The sequence below is a fragment of the Schistocerca americana genome, chromosome 1 (genome assembly GCF_021461395.2).
Source record: "Schistocerca americana isolate TAMUIC-IGC-003095 chromosome 1, iqSchAmer2.1, whole genome shotgun sequence".
Lineage (NCBI taxonomy): Eukaryota > Metazoa > Arthropoda > Insecta > Orthoptera > Acrididae > Schistocerca > Schistocerca americana.
The window spans coordinates 1,002,587,198-1,002,603,548 of NC_060119.1; the positions used below are offsets into that span (position 1 = coordinate 1,002,587,198).

The 16,351-nt window shown below is 35.8% G+C and overlaps 1 protein-coding gene across 1 annotated transcript in view; it reads right to left on the minus strand.

Moving 5' to 3' along the window:
• Window positions 1-1,675: 1,675 nt before the first annotated feature.
• Window positions 1,676-16,351, minus strand: part of LOC124616056 (ras-related C3 botulinum toxin substrate 1) — a 131,981-nt gene continuing 117,305 nt past the window's right edge. Inside the window, exon 7 of the mRNA XM_047144292.1 lies at window positions 1,676-8,391. The gene's annotated coding sequence lies outside the window, so the exon portion shown is untranslated. The remainder of the gene's footprint in view (window positions 8,392-16,351) is intronic.

Consider the following 16,351-nt stretch of genomic DNA (forward strand, 5'->3'; position numbering starts at 1 on the left):
CAGCAACTAAACAATGCCCTTCAAGAATCACTCTATGCATTAGGCTTAGCGTGTAAATCAACCCTTGAAAGGATTTGGCCCTACTCTCAAACAAAGAAAATGATACCGGTATTGTAAACAGTCATGATTGCCATCAGCAAATAATGTTGCCAAGCTCTCAGACTGTTCAAAACTTTCAAATGTATATCAAGGGAGTTCCCTGTTCCGCACTCATAGGTAGCACACCACACCTAGTACACGTCCGCCGCGGTGCTCGGGGGCCACAGCACAGTTGTGGCACCTCAGGAAGGGCTTATAAGAGCGAAACTGGTCGTGATAATAAAAGAAATTTACAACTGAAGCAGATTTTCAACCTCTAGTAACATGTGCAGTTGTGGATGTTCTTCCAACACAATTGTTTGTAAAAATCCACCTGTTACTGAGATCAGTTAAAGATGCAGCAGGTCTCAGAACACCCGGGGTCAACAAGATACCTTGCATGTGTGGCCAGCCTTACTCTGACAAACAGTAAGCACCTTGGAACAATGCAGGAAGAAGCATGAGAGGTTTCATCGTTTAGAAAACAGACACTGGATAAAATTTAACAAAATATTCATCATGGCTCACACAAATGGTTTCTGTAGTTAAAGAAGCCATTGAATTAAAAATGACCAGAAACATTCTAAATAGAGACAGTGGCCTGCAGCTCAGGTGTGGGATTAGTGAGTGCGTGGTTGAAGCGGCTGCGTTGAATGCTGTCAACATATGCTCATATATGGCAATGCCATGGGCATCAGTAACATTACAGCCACCAGCTAGTGTATATAAGGGGCATTCCAGCAGTCATACCACTTGACAATGGCCAAGGAGTGCTTGACCGAAAGCTCATATAATTTTAATTACCTGACGTAGCTGGAAACCCGAGAACATTTTATTCAGTATTCATACTAGCTTTCGAACTCTTGCTCTTTTTCGTGTAAAAGTACACACATTCACACACAACAATAAAGACAGACAAACATGCACTCTTGCTAGAGTCTCTCTGCAGGAGTGTATTTTTGGGTGTCTGTGTGTACTTTACTTTGATTACAAAAAGAGCAAGAGCTTGAAAGGTTGTATAAATAGTTTTCTGTTGTGTGTTTCACATCAGTCCACTACAGGTGAGTGGTTACGTTTCCCTTGTTTTATGTGTTGTTCCACCCAGGAATGTCCATTACTGTTACGTCATATTGAGGTATTCAGTCTATTGTCAGTCTACCACTGACCAAGTATCAGATGTAATGGACATTGCCTTCTTTTAACATTAGAAATCTGTGGATATTATTGGTGTTAATCTTTCATTTTTACTCCTCTAAAGGTGACCATTTTTATCTGCTTTGTCATGTTGTATGTATGCTATCACTAGAGACCTTACAGCCCACCCCACTTTCAAAATTAAAGATCTCCTTCAGTGCTGCTTTGCCTTACGGTGCCACGTAGATTTCTCATGAACAATACTTTATATCATTCAACTGGATGTATAACGGAAATCATGTGGTCATGAGCTCCGCTCTGATTTAATATATTTTATAGAATGTAAAAATGTGTATATAAATTCTCAGAAAATAAAAGTTTCAGACATAAAAAGCTCTGTCACTGAGTTCTGACTAGGATGGAAGGAATGTTAAGAAAATATGGTTGAATAAAAGACTGCAAGTATAACTTTTTAAATTTTATTTCTTAATCATACAAAATAATTTGGCAAAACTTAATATACATATATATATAATATCAGTGATGACTCAGAACAGTCATTTTACTTTCAGAGAAACAACATCTGAAAAGTTTAACTGAGAGGACTTATATTTTCTACATAGGTATTCCATAGAGCCATTGCCTATGTCTGTGGCACTTTCAGAACATGAATTAACTATAAGGAAAAACAGGGTTTATTGCAAAGGGGACAATCACGTCTATATCCAGTTTCCATTTGATGCATGCGAAGGAAAACAGTTTGATCTTCATCTTCACTCAAAAATTAACAGCATTATAGAACTGATTATTGTAGCAATTATATAGTTGATCACACAAAAAGAGTAATGTTATGCCTCAATACAAAGGCAACAGAAAGGAATTATAAAAATATGCTAGTTGCAACTGGCAGACCATCATTTACTGACGAATGAAAAATCAAACTCCATCTAATTGGGATAGCAAATAGAACGTGAGGCAGCAACTGTGATGCTGTCTATTTTACTGGGAAATATATTTGAAAATTTAAATACCCCTGATAATTGAAGAACTGACATTTTATGTTCCCATATAAAGAACAAAGATTTCATTCCCAATAACAGAAAATGGAGTGATTTTAGCTGTACAGTATGCTCGGCATTTTTCCTGTCCTTCAGATTCCTATCAAATTACTGCAAACACATGTCAACTGGGATCAGGATATATGTATTACAAAATTCTCTATAGCATATTTACAGTGTACAATAAGAGCAGAAAGGCAGCCATAAATTAACAGATCAATTTGATTCTAGACACCACAGAATAAAAGTCAAACAGGCAATTTTCAGACCACTTGAGTGAGCCATCAAATTTGTTTTTAAATTAAGCAAGAAGCACATTAACCACAAACACTACAATGGAAAAGATTAGATGTCTGAATTTACTATTATTTTAGTTATGAAATAATCATCTCATATTACAGTAAAAGAATAAGCTTGGTTGATGCACATGGGGGTCCTTTGCTCCATTCAGAATGAACCACACAAGGCTCAGAAACAATTAACAGAAGTAAGTTGAGTGTTAGGGCCAAATCCTGTCTTTATACTCCTCAAATTTCAATATTCTGAAATAAATATTAGTTTAAGGGACACTTTTTACAGACATTCACAAACATTAGTGCACCACCAACTGGAAACTGGAAAAACTTGGTCAATTACATACAATTACAGATAATATGAGCTACTGACATAAAGAAAATGTCTTAACTCCACCCGTCTCTAATGACCTCGTTGTCGACGGGACGTTAAACACTAATCTCCTCCTCCTCCTCCTCTTAACTCCACAATGAGGCCCACCCTCTGTCAAACTGTGTCACTTGCTGAACAAAATGAATGGTTACTCCTCCATACAATTGAGTTTAAATGCTCTTTTCTTCCTATCTCAATGTTTTTGGAACAGAGCTGGCAAATTTTCATATTTAAGATATTATACACTGAAACAGATTTTCTATTCTCCATAAAAACACCATCCACTAAGAAGTAAAGTCATCACAAACAAAAACAATGGCCCTTCAGTCTAATTAAATTTTGTGCTGTAACTATTTTTTTTTTTTACATACACATACAATTACAAAGAAAATAATTACACTTTGTGCTGCTTGTGACTGCTAGTTCTTTTTGCTTTAACACATCACAAACTAAATACAGTTGTATGTTATAAATATGTCAGACAAATAACTATTATCTCAAGGTTTCATATAAAATTTATGAAAGTAAATGTACAACATTCATCACTTTCTTCTTCTGGCCTTGAGTACAAAACACTACATAATGAAAGCCGAAGCTTAAATAATAAAAAAATATTAATATAGTATGACAAACCTTAAAACAACTCCCTCTTTTAAAAAATCACAAACTAGATAAATATCACTACAGAATATATCTTGCAAATTATCTCTGACTAGAATATTAAAAATGCACCAGCAACCATGTCTGGCATTACGACTTTGGTTAAATAGCACTGTTATTACAATAGCCAAGATTTTAGCATAAATTTCAACAAATATGCCAAGATATTAGTGCAAAGAAAACACAAAAACAGTTTTTTATATGAATGACAATATCTGTTCCATAATCTCAATATTAAGTGTGTTCTGAAGTACACAGGTAAAGGTTTGCAGATGAATTATCAATTACAAATGACTTCTTTTTATATGCCCTATGGCACAAAGCGTTTCAAGAGTTTACGTAAATGCTTTCATAAGGCAATGAAAACACAGAATCAGTCACATGACAGGCTTACATTTCCTGGTAATATTCTCAATCTTTGGGTAGCCCTTTTTGAACATTTTCCAGAGTTTTGCTTACACCTCAAGAATTATTTCTGTATTAGTAACAGGCACACTTTTAGTACTCTTATTACTGATTCAAGACAGCTGCCTCAGAATATAATGTTCACGAAGTAAGATCAAATACTTTCTTACTTCATTCTTGCCTAGGTGGATTATAATACTAAAATCAATATTTTTTTCAGTGTCATGTACACTTGGATAAATGCATTGAGTTTTTTTTAAGGCCACAAGTACTCAAAAACGCAAATGCTATTATTAAAGACAGAGTCCACATAAACTACAGCACAAATGGAATTGTCGCCAATTACCCTGCTAATGCACGAAACAGAGCACCTCCAGATTATGTTATAGTTCTGGTTTCTTGTATACAAAAATTACAATGTTGTATGGAAAAAAATAAACTACACACACATTTATGTCCCCAATAGTTATGTTAGGAAAGGTAAGAAACAGTATCAAATATACACCATAACCTACTTCATAGCAGCATTCTCAACCATTTGCAATAGGGAAATGAACAAATTTTCTTACAACAAATAAGCTACAATACACAGTTTCAAATGTATGATATATAATTCAATACATCTCTCACAGAATAACATAATAGTATTCAATAACAACAGAGTGGCTTGGAGACAGCAGACATGAGGAGTAATGTTGACAAGTCTTCAAAAACAGTTTATGTGAATTATATGGTGTAACTTAAAGACTTTAATGATACTGAGACCATTCCTTTCATGAGGTGGACATATTGTAGCTAATGTCAATTTGTGATTATGGATAGCAACAAGAATGGCTCATGAGCATGAAAATCAAGATTTGCAATCTGGCAAGACTCAACGGAGAATGACAATACAAATATCTTTACATGCACTTTGTACTAACAAAATTGTAATGTGTACTATAAAACAGAAATATGAAAAGTATTGACAAACAAGTCTCAGAAAAGACATTCACAGCATGAAAGATTCCTCAATATTAATAAAGTGTATCTAAGCAGAGTGGGCTAAAATCGTGTCTCACAACAAGTTCTCACAAACTGGAGGGATACAGTCGTTAGAGGTTGTCATGGCAGAAACAGTGTAAATTCAAAACCTAGTTGTTATGCACGACAAGATGTTCCAAGAAACTTTAGACTTTTTCACATCAGACATTGTTAGCCGCATTATTTATGAGATAAGGTGCACTGTATCCCTTCTTCATTTTATTTATTTCAGCAGTAACACTCCTACCACCTGAACACAAAACTTAGCTGTTTAAGAACAGCACAGCGATGCACCTTTCAAACGTTATTTATATTTTACATATTAACAGTTTCACAATCCATGGACAGTGAATAATTTACTTGTTACAATAACAATGGAAAAGACAGAGTGCTGCTTACCACATAGATGAGTTGCACACAGGCACAGTGAAAAGAATACTAAATACATTTATGCTTTTGGACGAAGTCCTGCCCCAGAAGTAGAATTCTTAACATTCACTCAACTATTCAGACACATGGTACTGTCTCTGGCCACTAGGGCCCAGCTACAACTGCATCTGATGTAAGTAGCAATCTGCTAGGGGGGTGGTGCAAGTAAGGATGGGTTGTGGGGCAGGGAGGGGGAGGGATAGCAGGGTAGGGATGGGGGGAAGATGCTAGTCACTAATGATTGTTTCAAAGCCTGTGCATCTGGTTCTTCCCATCAACACCAGCTTTTCTAAATTGCGCAGGTGGAAAATATCCTTACAACATATGGTTTGTTCCTGTAACCCCCACGGCTTCAACCTTGGCTAGTCCCTATCCTCCACCTCCCTATCCCCTTTCCTACTCCTGCTACAGTACACACATTCACTTTCTATCCTACCAATGTGCCTACAAAGTCCTTTCCTCTTTTCTACTTTCTTCTCTTTTCTCCTCCCCCACTACAACCCCAGCCAATGCTATATCTCCCCTCCATGTATCTCCACATTCTCACGGGCAGCACTTGTTGTTGTTCTTGTTGTTGCTGCTGCTGCTGCTTGATTGTGTGAGAATTCTGCTTCTGAGGAAGGACTTTGCCCAAAAGATTAAATTTTTCTATTATTCGTGCGCCTGTCTGCAAATCAACATCTCCTCTAAGTGGTAAGCTGCAATCTATCCTTTCCATTATTATTATTCCTACCCTATACTGGACTTTCCATTGTTTACTTCTTACTTAACAAAAAAAAAAAAGTGTGTGTGACATATATATATAAAATTAACATAGCACAAAAAGCTCACAAAAATCAGAGAGCCATGTAAAAGGAAATCCATACAATGGATTTCTTCCATACATGGAAGAAATGTAAGCTGAATTTTCTATTTTGTATTCAAGGAAGTTAAGCATTGTTGAAACTGCAACAAGATTTTGGGAACTTGAAATATACTGAATGACATTTTATTTCATAAAAATCATCATACAGGAAACAAAATGAAAAGAAACTACGTAGGAATTTTATTCAAAAATTTCAATTTGAATGAAAGGGGCCTTCTTTCCAAGACCTGAGACTTTAGTTTTCATTTCTGCATATAACCTGCAAGATCACTTTTACATTTACATTTATATTTATTGTTCAAAAAAAAGTTAACATCAGTGATATCCCAAATTTGTGTTAAAAGAATGAAAAAAGCATAATTTTTTTACTGGAAAAGTTTACCAAAAAACAAGCATCAACATGAAAAGAAAAGTTTTTTTTAACAGCACATATAATGAAGGTAACTGTCCATACATGATCACAAACATTCTTACACTTTCCAAATATTTCATAATACTTTTTGTTCTGATGTTGATCACCCATTAGAGTTTAAATAGTGCTATACACAACTTAATACATGATCACTACTGTTTAAAAAGTAATTGTAAAAACATTACTGAAAAATATTTTTGATGAATTTACGCTACTGCAGCATACACAAGGAGATTCATCTTTATTTATACAAAGGTATGACACTACAAACAGTTACAGATCTTTGTCTTCAATAACTACAATACAATAATAATTCAGCCACAAGGTTTTCTTTACTACTTCAACAATGAAGTCTTCAATAACAAAAGTAAAGAAATTCAAAACATTAGGTACATAAAATTTCTTGGAATACTTTCATTGCCACACTGTTTATGTTCCTAAACTTTAGAAGACCTACTATTATTATGACTCCATGAAAAGAGGTCACATATGTTCCTCTATTCCTTCCATCTTTGATGTTGCGCAAATTTCTTCAATTGTTTGACAATATGATTCAAACTTTAAAAAGTAAGAAACAAAGATATTAAGGCATGACACAGACAATTATCATGAAGACAACACATGAAGAGAGATTCTGCTAATGTTTCTATTGCACTGGCCACAGAGTCACATATTGTGTGACAAAACTCGCAAATGCCAATGTGATATATGATTTACGGTAGAAATTTCCATCACATGAAAAGATTATTTGAAATAATGTGAACTCTAATCAATTTGGGTGCCATACTAGGTACAGTGATCACGGACGGCAAACAGTGGTAAACATCAAGTCCCATTGCGTAAAAATGGAACTGAGAAATTTATTATTGAACATCTCATGCAAAGGGTTTAAAGAGAATACAAACTGTGAGATCTATTGTCACTCTTATCTGCGATTAACAAGCTTAGTAAGAAAAAATACGACTTTCATGATGATAATGTAATCTGTAATGTAAGCCATCCAAAAGAGTGATCCATCATGAAAACAATGGGATCTGGTTCATAAAGAACTTACTGTAATTGGAGAAAAGAACTGCCAGTGGCATATCAAACACACGTTCTTTACAAAATTTCTGTAACTATACAACAGCAGTGATCACCTATCACTTAAATACTGCCTTCAATCATCTAGTTTAAAGTAGTAGTTGAAACATTACACAAGTTATTGTGGAAATTTATTTGTCACAATCTTGATGCTGGTGTGAGGCACAGTAATTCATTTATGTAAATAATGATTTACTACTCCTTGTAACAGCTATACATCACTCTTCTTCACCCATACAAAAAGGAATAGAGCACAAAAAAAAAAGAGAGAAAATTAATGAACATGCAAAGCTTGTAGTTTTGCGTTTCAAACAGTTTTCACTAACCTATAAGTATTACATTCACTTTAAAATTCCTGAGCTACAGAGAAGATCACCCTGTAAAACAGCAAAAATAAAACTTTAGTCTAAGCAGTTCAAGTTTTGCAAATACAAATCACTTGTATAAACCAAAAAGTTGTTTCTGAACACAATGGTTTTTTTGTCCCACTGGTCATATAATTCAGTCATACTCTTCACATATTCTTAAAATGCAGGTGCTGGATGAAGAGGCAGTCTTCCAGTGGCAGACTTCAGTGACTGAAAAACAGAACAATGAAAAAGAATTCAACTTCCAGATCAATTAAAAAGAATTCAACTTCCATTTTACATACACCAAATGCCACTAAATCACCATGTGACTTTTTGAGTCACTGTTCACTAAACTCACTCCACATATTTATATTTTCTATCACATTTTAAGTCTTTAAGGGAAATTATTTGAATCTGACAATTACATACTCTGTTCTAAATGAGTACTGCAGAAAACTGTTTGGTTTTTAACAGTCTGATGAAAACTCAAAGGCTTGTAATTGTAATCATCGCCTAATTGAAATATATGTTTAAGTGAATATTTTACAAGTACAGTTTTTTTGAAATCTTAAACAACAAGACAATATTAACACATAGGCAAAATTATTTTTGAAAGGCAGAACTAATTTTAGAATGTTCGTGAACAATGCAAAATTGCATAAAAGCCTTCATTCAGACATTTTAAACAGCTATTAAATGTTATTTTTAAATAATTACAATTTTACAGCTCTCTTTTCTTTCTGGGTGGTGTTTGCAGGAAAGAAAGTTCATGTAGAGTTTTTTGCAGCTGTAAAAGAGTCAAAATAGAAATTCAGAAGCCAACAGTTTCTACACACCTGAAAGAACTACTTTGGAACATATCTGATCAATCACGACACAAAACAAGTACTTGACATGGTTTGTGGATGTTGCACACCCACTTTCAAGCCACAACTCTCAAGCAGTTCTACTTGCAATGTAAATAAATTTATGGCACTTCAGAAAGAATAGTCGAAAATCCAGGATGGAATGTAACAGTATTATGAAAAGGATAGCTGCTACTCTCCATGTAGTGGAGGTGCTGAGTCGCAGACAGGCACAACAAAAAGATTGTCACAAAATAGCTGTTTGGCCAACAAGGCCTTTGTCAAAAATAGACAACAGCACCCCCCCCCCCACACACACACACACACAAATGCAACACATACACACCTTTTTGGGAAAAAGCTTACTTGTTTGACAGTCTTTTTGTTGTGCCTGCCTGTGACTCAGCACCTCTGCTATATGGTGAGTAGCAACTATCCTTTTCATAATATTGTTCCATGAGAGAGAATAGGAGGATGAAGTTCAGCGTACTTCAGTGAATGAAACGCTACATCACTTGAAAATTGCAAGTGGGTTTGACTACCCTGACCATCCACTATCTCAGAGACTTGTTGCACACACCTGCAAGCTTGCATGTACCAACTACTCTCCAAGACAAAGGATATCCTGGAGAAAATCAAATGACAAACCACATTTTCCAAATCAATATGAATTAAATGATTTAATACGACAGCTACAATTAATTGTGATTCATATTTAGAGTAGAATGGTGCTACTGCTATAATTATGGAAGATATCACAAGAAATCCGATTTCCCTGCAATTTAAACAACTCGTGCTTTCCATCTACAGCTCTTAAGAACTTGAAAGCAGATTTTTATGTAATGTCCACCACCATCCCACTATTCGCACAGTTCACTCAGAACTCTGTCAGGAATAAAATACCTAACTAATATGCTGCATAAACAAAGCTTTATCAGTGTTATTTAAAAATATGTTACTCATGACAACACAACAAGGACAGCAGCAACTCATCTACGAACTTAACACACCTTTACACACTTTCACAATGGTCACTATTTATTATTGAATCAAATATTTAACTCAGTCATTCCAATCAAAGTTTTCATTGTTGATAACAATCTTCACTGGCAGACCCTTAATAAAAATGTCTGCTGCATGATCTTTTCCTGAAAAAGATTCTACATTGATCTTCTTCTCGCTGACTAACTGCTGTGCTTACTGATACTGTGCTTCAATATGATTAGAGTGTTTTTAGAATTCTGCACCTTTTATGTATATAATTCTTAAATAGTATCATATTCTGATACACACTTGCGTCGGATCTATTTGAACCGAAACTAAAACACAAAGAAGCATGCTATACTCCATTGTAACATGAGACAATCATTTTAAATACACATTTTCATTCCCTTTTTAATCATCTTTCATTTCCAAATAAATGATTTTTTAAAACTAAGTTTCAGTAACCTTATAAGACAGAAGTATAATATTTTATATTACACGGTATAAAATTTTCATTCTTTGTTATTTTTATATGGTACGCATATGAATTTAGTGTTTTTGACATACATATGGGGAACAAATCACACTTACTGTGGAGTGCTTAGTGTCATTCTCACTTGGGCACATGTAACAGCTTCTTCTCTTGCTACGCAGTCATACAAGGTCTTGTTCTTCACATCCTTGCGCGCTGGCAACAATTCCTCTCTCTAATAGATAAAGCTTTATTTTTTGTCGTAGGTTTCGATAGTATATTAAGAACTATTCATACATTGGACAATATAGTCAATTAGTAATCCTGAAAAAACATTCCTAATGGCCATCTTCTTCTGTCAATGCTGTAACTGCAACATAACTAATCGCAAGTGTCTTCCACTTCTTCCTGAAACGTTTTTGCTTATGAGAGTCATTCACAGGGCCTCTTTGAAGCTGCTTCTTTCTGCCACAGTATCATTTAGCATCTCCTCCCATTGCAGTCCTCTATGGTTTATATCATCCTTCCCCTGGTCTCTCCATCTCGCTCGTGGTCTTCCAGACTCACCCATTCTAGGGCTCTTCTTGGAAGTCTTTCTGGTCACATTCTTTTAATGTAGCCAAACCATTTATGCATATCACTTTCCATAGGTTCCTTTAGGGGCTTGATCTGGAGAGTGGCTCATACTATTTCATTCCTCATCCTGTCCTTATTGGGGGCCCCTCTAGAAAATCCATCTCTGTTGTTTGTGTTCCAAGTACAACACTCTGATCCATAGGTCAAAATTAGCATAAAATATGATTTGAACATCATGATCTTTGCTTTGGCAGGTATTTCCCAATTTCTAATTATGTCAGACATGCAATAAGTAAATTTTGCACAATTTTCTATTGTCTCCAAAATGTCATCCTTGTTTTTTTTTTTTTTATTATATATTACTTCCTAGATACTCAACAGTAGCTACAGTACTACAACTCACATCCTTGATTTTTTTTTCTTTTTTTTCCTGATTTCCATTACTTTACTTTTTGTTAAGCTTATTTCCACGCCTGCTTCTTCAATTACACTCTGCCAGGTGTTGATTTCTTTTCCCATTTCCCACTCATTTCTTCCCAAATCATCACATCATCTGCTTATGCTGCAATTTTAATATGAACTATTACTGACCTTTGGTGAACTTTCCTTATGATGATGTCCATGACTATATTGAAAAGCACTGGTGAGAGCACACTCCCTTGATGACCCCTCTGTCCGTTAGAAAGCATTACAATCTTTTTGCCATTTATTAAACCACAATTCTGACATTTCTTGTGCATGTTTCCTATTTTCAGTCACATTCCTTTTGACAACTTCAGTCTACTTCGACATCGCCATATCTCTTTCCTTCTAACAGTATCATATGCCTTCTTTATATCTATGAATGCAATTGTGATGTCTTTCCCGAACTCCCATTTCTTTTCTACAACTGTCTGGCTGTAAATAAGGCATCTACGGTTGATCTTAAGAGGTTGAAATCCTTGTTGTTCCTCTCTTAATTGTGGTTCTATCTTATTCCCAATTTTCTGCAAAATTATCTTTTTGTAAATCTTCAGGTAGTGGCACAGTAGTGCTATTCCTCCATAATGCTCAGAGCGTTTTGTCACCCTTCTTAAAGATAGATACAATAAATGGCTTTGTCCAATAATGAGCAGTCTTTCCGTATGTCTATACTATCCTCATTATTCTATAGAGGCACTGAATTTCAAAAGGTCCTGTGGCTTTGATTATTCCCACTGTGATGTCATCTATTCCTTTCCCAATTTTCATTTTTAATAAAGCTTTCTCCACATCCAACATCTGCAGATCTTCTGTTTCTATTTCCTCTGTGATGGTCATATTTCTTTCATCTCCCTCTACTTTATCACATGTATTTGTTTCATCCTGTCCTTCATATTGCTTTTGCAATTATTCTTTCCGAACTTTCAAAACTTCTACTTCCTCCCGCAAAGGTTTTCCTTCTTGTTGATGACTTTTGAAGTATTTTCTTTTTGCTTCCTTCTGTTGCCTAATGTGTGGTATAATATTGTCTTTACATCCTTAAAATTCTCCTTTTCCCAAAAACTTTTCTTAGCCAATGCTATCATTTTCCTTGCTGCCCTGATTAGTCATTTCCATCTGTCTCTGCTATGCTCCTTTCTGTTCTGTTTTTGAACCCTTCTGCCCACGAGTTATTCTCCCACAAGTCCAACCCCTCGTTCACTCCATCTGGGGACTGTGTGTGCCTCAGGACCGCTATGGTAGCTGTGAAGGCTCTACAGGAATTCTGAAAAGTGACAGCCAGTGGGGCTCTGGTGAAGCTATGTTAGACCCAGCAAGCCAGAAGTGGATAACCAATCTGCTTTCAACAATCAAATGAGCCTCGGACCGAAACCAATACCAAAAGTGACAAAGCTTTTGAACAGATCTGCCAGCATCCCAGTGAAAGACAGAGCTGGCTGAAGAAATATAAAAGAATTGGCACTATTAATGTTGTATCCTTAGACAAAGATGCAAGAATACACAAAATCAGACAGTTGATGACAGAAAGGAACATACTGATAACCGGACTAAGTGAGGTAAGAAGGAAATATTCTTAATGTAGTCCATGTTTATGCTTCTCAAATAGGATGTGAAACAGATGAGTAGGAAGAGTTTATCACTAAACTGGAAGATGCTGAAACATCTAATAAGACTGTGATTATAGGAGACTTTAACACTAGAGCTGGGAATGATAGAAGAGGATATGAAACAGTAATAGGAAACCATGGAGAAGACCACAAAAATGAGGAAGATGAGGTATTGCCAGACTCATGGGTAAATCATAATGAATGGTGTAAGGAAACAGACAGCCACAATTTTTTTTTGAATGATGCTGCCACCATTTGACTGTAATAATTTTTATTTTATTGCCATGCAAGCCAAATTTCAGTCTTGGGCCATTTTCAAGTACAAAAACTTATTTATATGTCAAGAGACATCAGATTGGTTTGAAGTACAAGTTCTTGTTGAAAAAGTGTATCTGGTCATACAGGCCAGATCTGACATTAGTAAAAGTAAGAACATCTCTAAAATGCTTAAATATATTGCACACTTTCATTTCTGGACCCCAAAGCACAGATGTTATACGAAATTGCTAACAAGTTTCATATAACAGCTGTGTTTCTTCAAATGTATTAATGCTTCTTGAGATGTATTTTCTGGTTGCTGTGATGTTCTGTTTCCAAATTTTTTAGAACTCATCTACAGTTTAGAAGCTTTGAATTCTACAGAATCCAAGATGAGCTAACAGGGTTAATGAGGAAAAACAGCGGTGTGACATTTTTACATGCCATATAGTCTGAGGTGATAATATAACTTTCCTCCTTAGTATTTATTTGCAAACTTACCTTTTTGGTGCTTGAACATTTACCATTTATGTTATGAAGGACACAATTTAGTTTTAGGATTGCCTCATCTACCATCAAATCATTACAGATGAAGCAGCGGCTCATTCGGAAATTGATGGGGAAGCATGTTGGCCAAGGAATAAGGAAAAATTGCACATTCACCTGAAATGAGTTAAGTAAACAGAAGGTGGTTTGAATCCTAAAATTTCCATATCAGAGTTTATTGATATAAGCAATTTCCTTTCCCGGGGTACCAATAGATTATTAATCCTCAAACCATAATACTATTAGATATTTGGAACTATATAATATCCATTCTGTTTGAAAGAAACAATAACTAATACTTATTCATGTGTGTGTGTGAGGGTCTATGTGGTTATGCATGTGAATCGCACTTTTGTTAGAGGAAGGGCAAGAGCTTGAAAGCTAATGTGAATACTGCTTTCTATTGTGTGTTTCTATGCACCACACATCAATCAGCAATAGGTGAGCAATTGCCTTTCCTTGATTTTACGTAATATGTATTCTGTATCTGCTTTCAGTATCATGCATGAAATTCCATTTTAACAACCACTATCCACAGCAGAATTATTGAACACGTTAGTTAGGCTGCTAAAAGAAGGTTCCTGACACTTCACACATGTGGAGTGCATTGTATGGAGGGGACGATCTAGCACCAAACTGATCTCTGGAATTCGTAAACATTGGCTTGGTGACAGTGTTGCCAGCCACTTGTACAACTCTTGGTCGCACCTGGTGCTACACTTTTTGTGTGGCTGCAAAGTATTTGACACCAATCGTGAATTACCAATTGATTTAGTCTCATATTGTTCATCTCAAACTTACGTGATATGGCCTTTTCCCTAAACTGCAGAAAAGTAAGTAGGGGCACTAACTTAAGGAGCCAATATCTTGAGCTTGTATTTAATGTATGCTGCTATTTTTATGAAGAAAGGGACAATTATGGGCCTCTTATTAAGTTGTCAAACGAGTTGCACATGGAAAGAATATAGCACCTAGAAGCAACTGCTTCTCTCACTATGAGATAGCGAGTTGTTTTTGGGAGGGAAACTGGCCCTTCAGTGGTACTAAAGAAGATAGTGTTTTGATGGAAGACATTTTCTGGAAGAAGAGTTCTGCCTGAACTGGAGGATATCATTGCCTAGTCCATTTTTTGAGGGCAGTATCTAAGTGCAAAGCTCACAGAATCGTCTGGTTGGACAAAATGTGGGTAACTGCTGGTTATTACAGACCGACTCCATGGGCTGATGAGACTGCACGAGGAAGAATGAAAGCTCCAGATGGAAAAGGCAGTAGGCTCATTCTATCATATGCTGGAACAATCAGTGGGTTTGTTGCAAATGCCTTATTGTTGTTCAAATCAAATGAAATTTGAACAGTTATCAACACACTTTTTGCTTCAAAACACAGACAAGAATTCAGCTATGATATTCGATAATGTACCATATTACATTAATCAGTGAAACAAAGCCCCAACATGCACCAGAAGGGAGAATGACACTGTAGAATGGCTGGAGAAGAATGTTACATTTTGTTACATTCCATCTTGGATTTTCCATTGGAGAAGAAAGACATAGATTCATTTGATAGGGAAAATCAAAAGACAGAATGTGTGGTGTCTGTTCATTGGACGTGTCCAGAGGACTGTTGAAAAAAAGTTGGATGGAATAGAAAGAATCTTGGAAAGAAGTCTTATGATGAAATCAAGCAATGTAGAACAAAGGTAATGGAATGTGATTGAAATAAATCAGGCAATGATGAGGAATTAGAGTAAAAAACTAAACACTAAAAGCAGTAGCTGAATTATTTGGTTAGCATATGTCTAAAGTGAAGAGGATTTAAAAAGCAGACTTGCTATAGCAAGAAAGCAATTCTGAGGAATAATAATTTGTTAATGATAGAAATTTAAGTATTAAGAAGTCTTTTCTGAAGCTATTTGTTTGAAGTGTAGCATTGTACGAAAGTGAAACATGGACGATAAGTTATTCGGACAAGAAAAGAATAAAAGCCTTTGAAGTGTGGCACTACAGAAGAATGCTGAAGCCTAGATAGGTAGATTGAATAACTAATGAAGCGATACTGAATCTTTTGTGTTAGCAGAAGAGCCAACACCGTGTTACGAGTGGAGGCCGAAATGCACGCGTTTTAGCTCACGCAGGCTGGCGTGAGGCGGGAAGAACTATACTGACGTGAGGTCTGGAGCATGACAAGGAATGAGAATTCAGAAAGCGGACGTAATTAGTTTGATACTTAACTCTAATCCATTAATGATGAACGTCGCTCTTGACAGTACATGATTCACAATATTACCTGTTCAGAATACATTCTTGAAGATATGAATTATAGTAACTGAATATCGCGCCTTGCTAGGTCATAGCAAATGACATAGCTGAAGGCTATGCTAAACTGTCGTCTCTGCAAATGAGAGCGTATGTAGACAGTGAACCATCACTAGCAAAGTC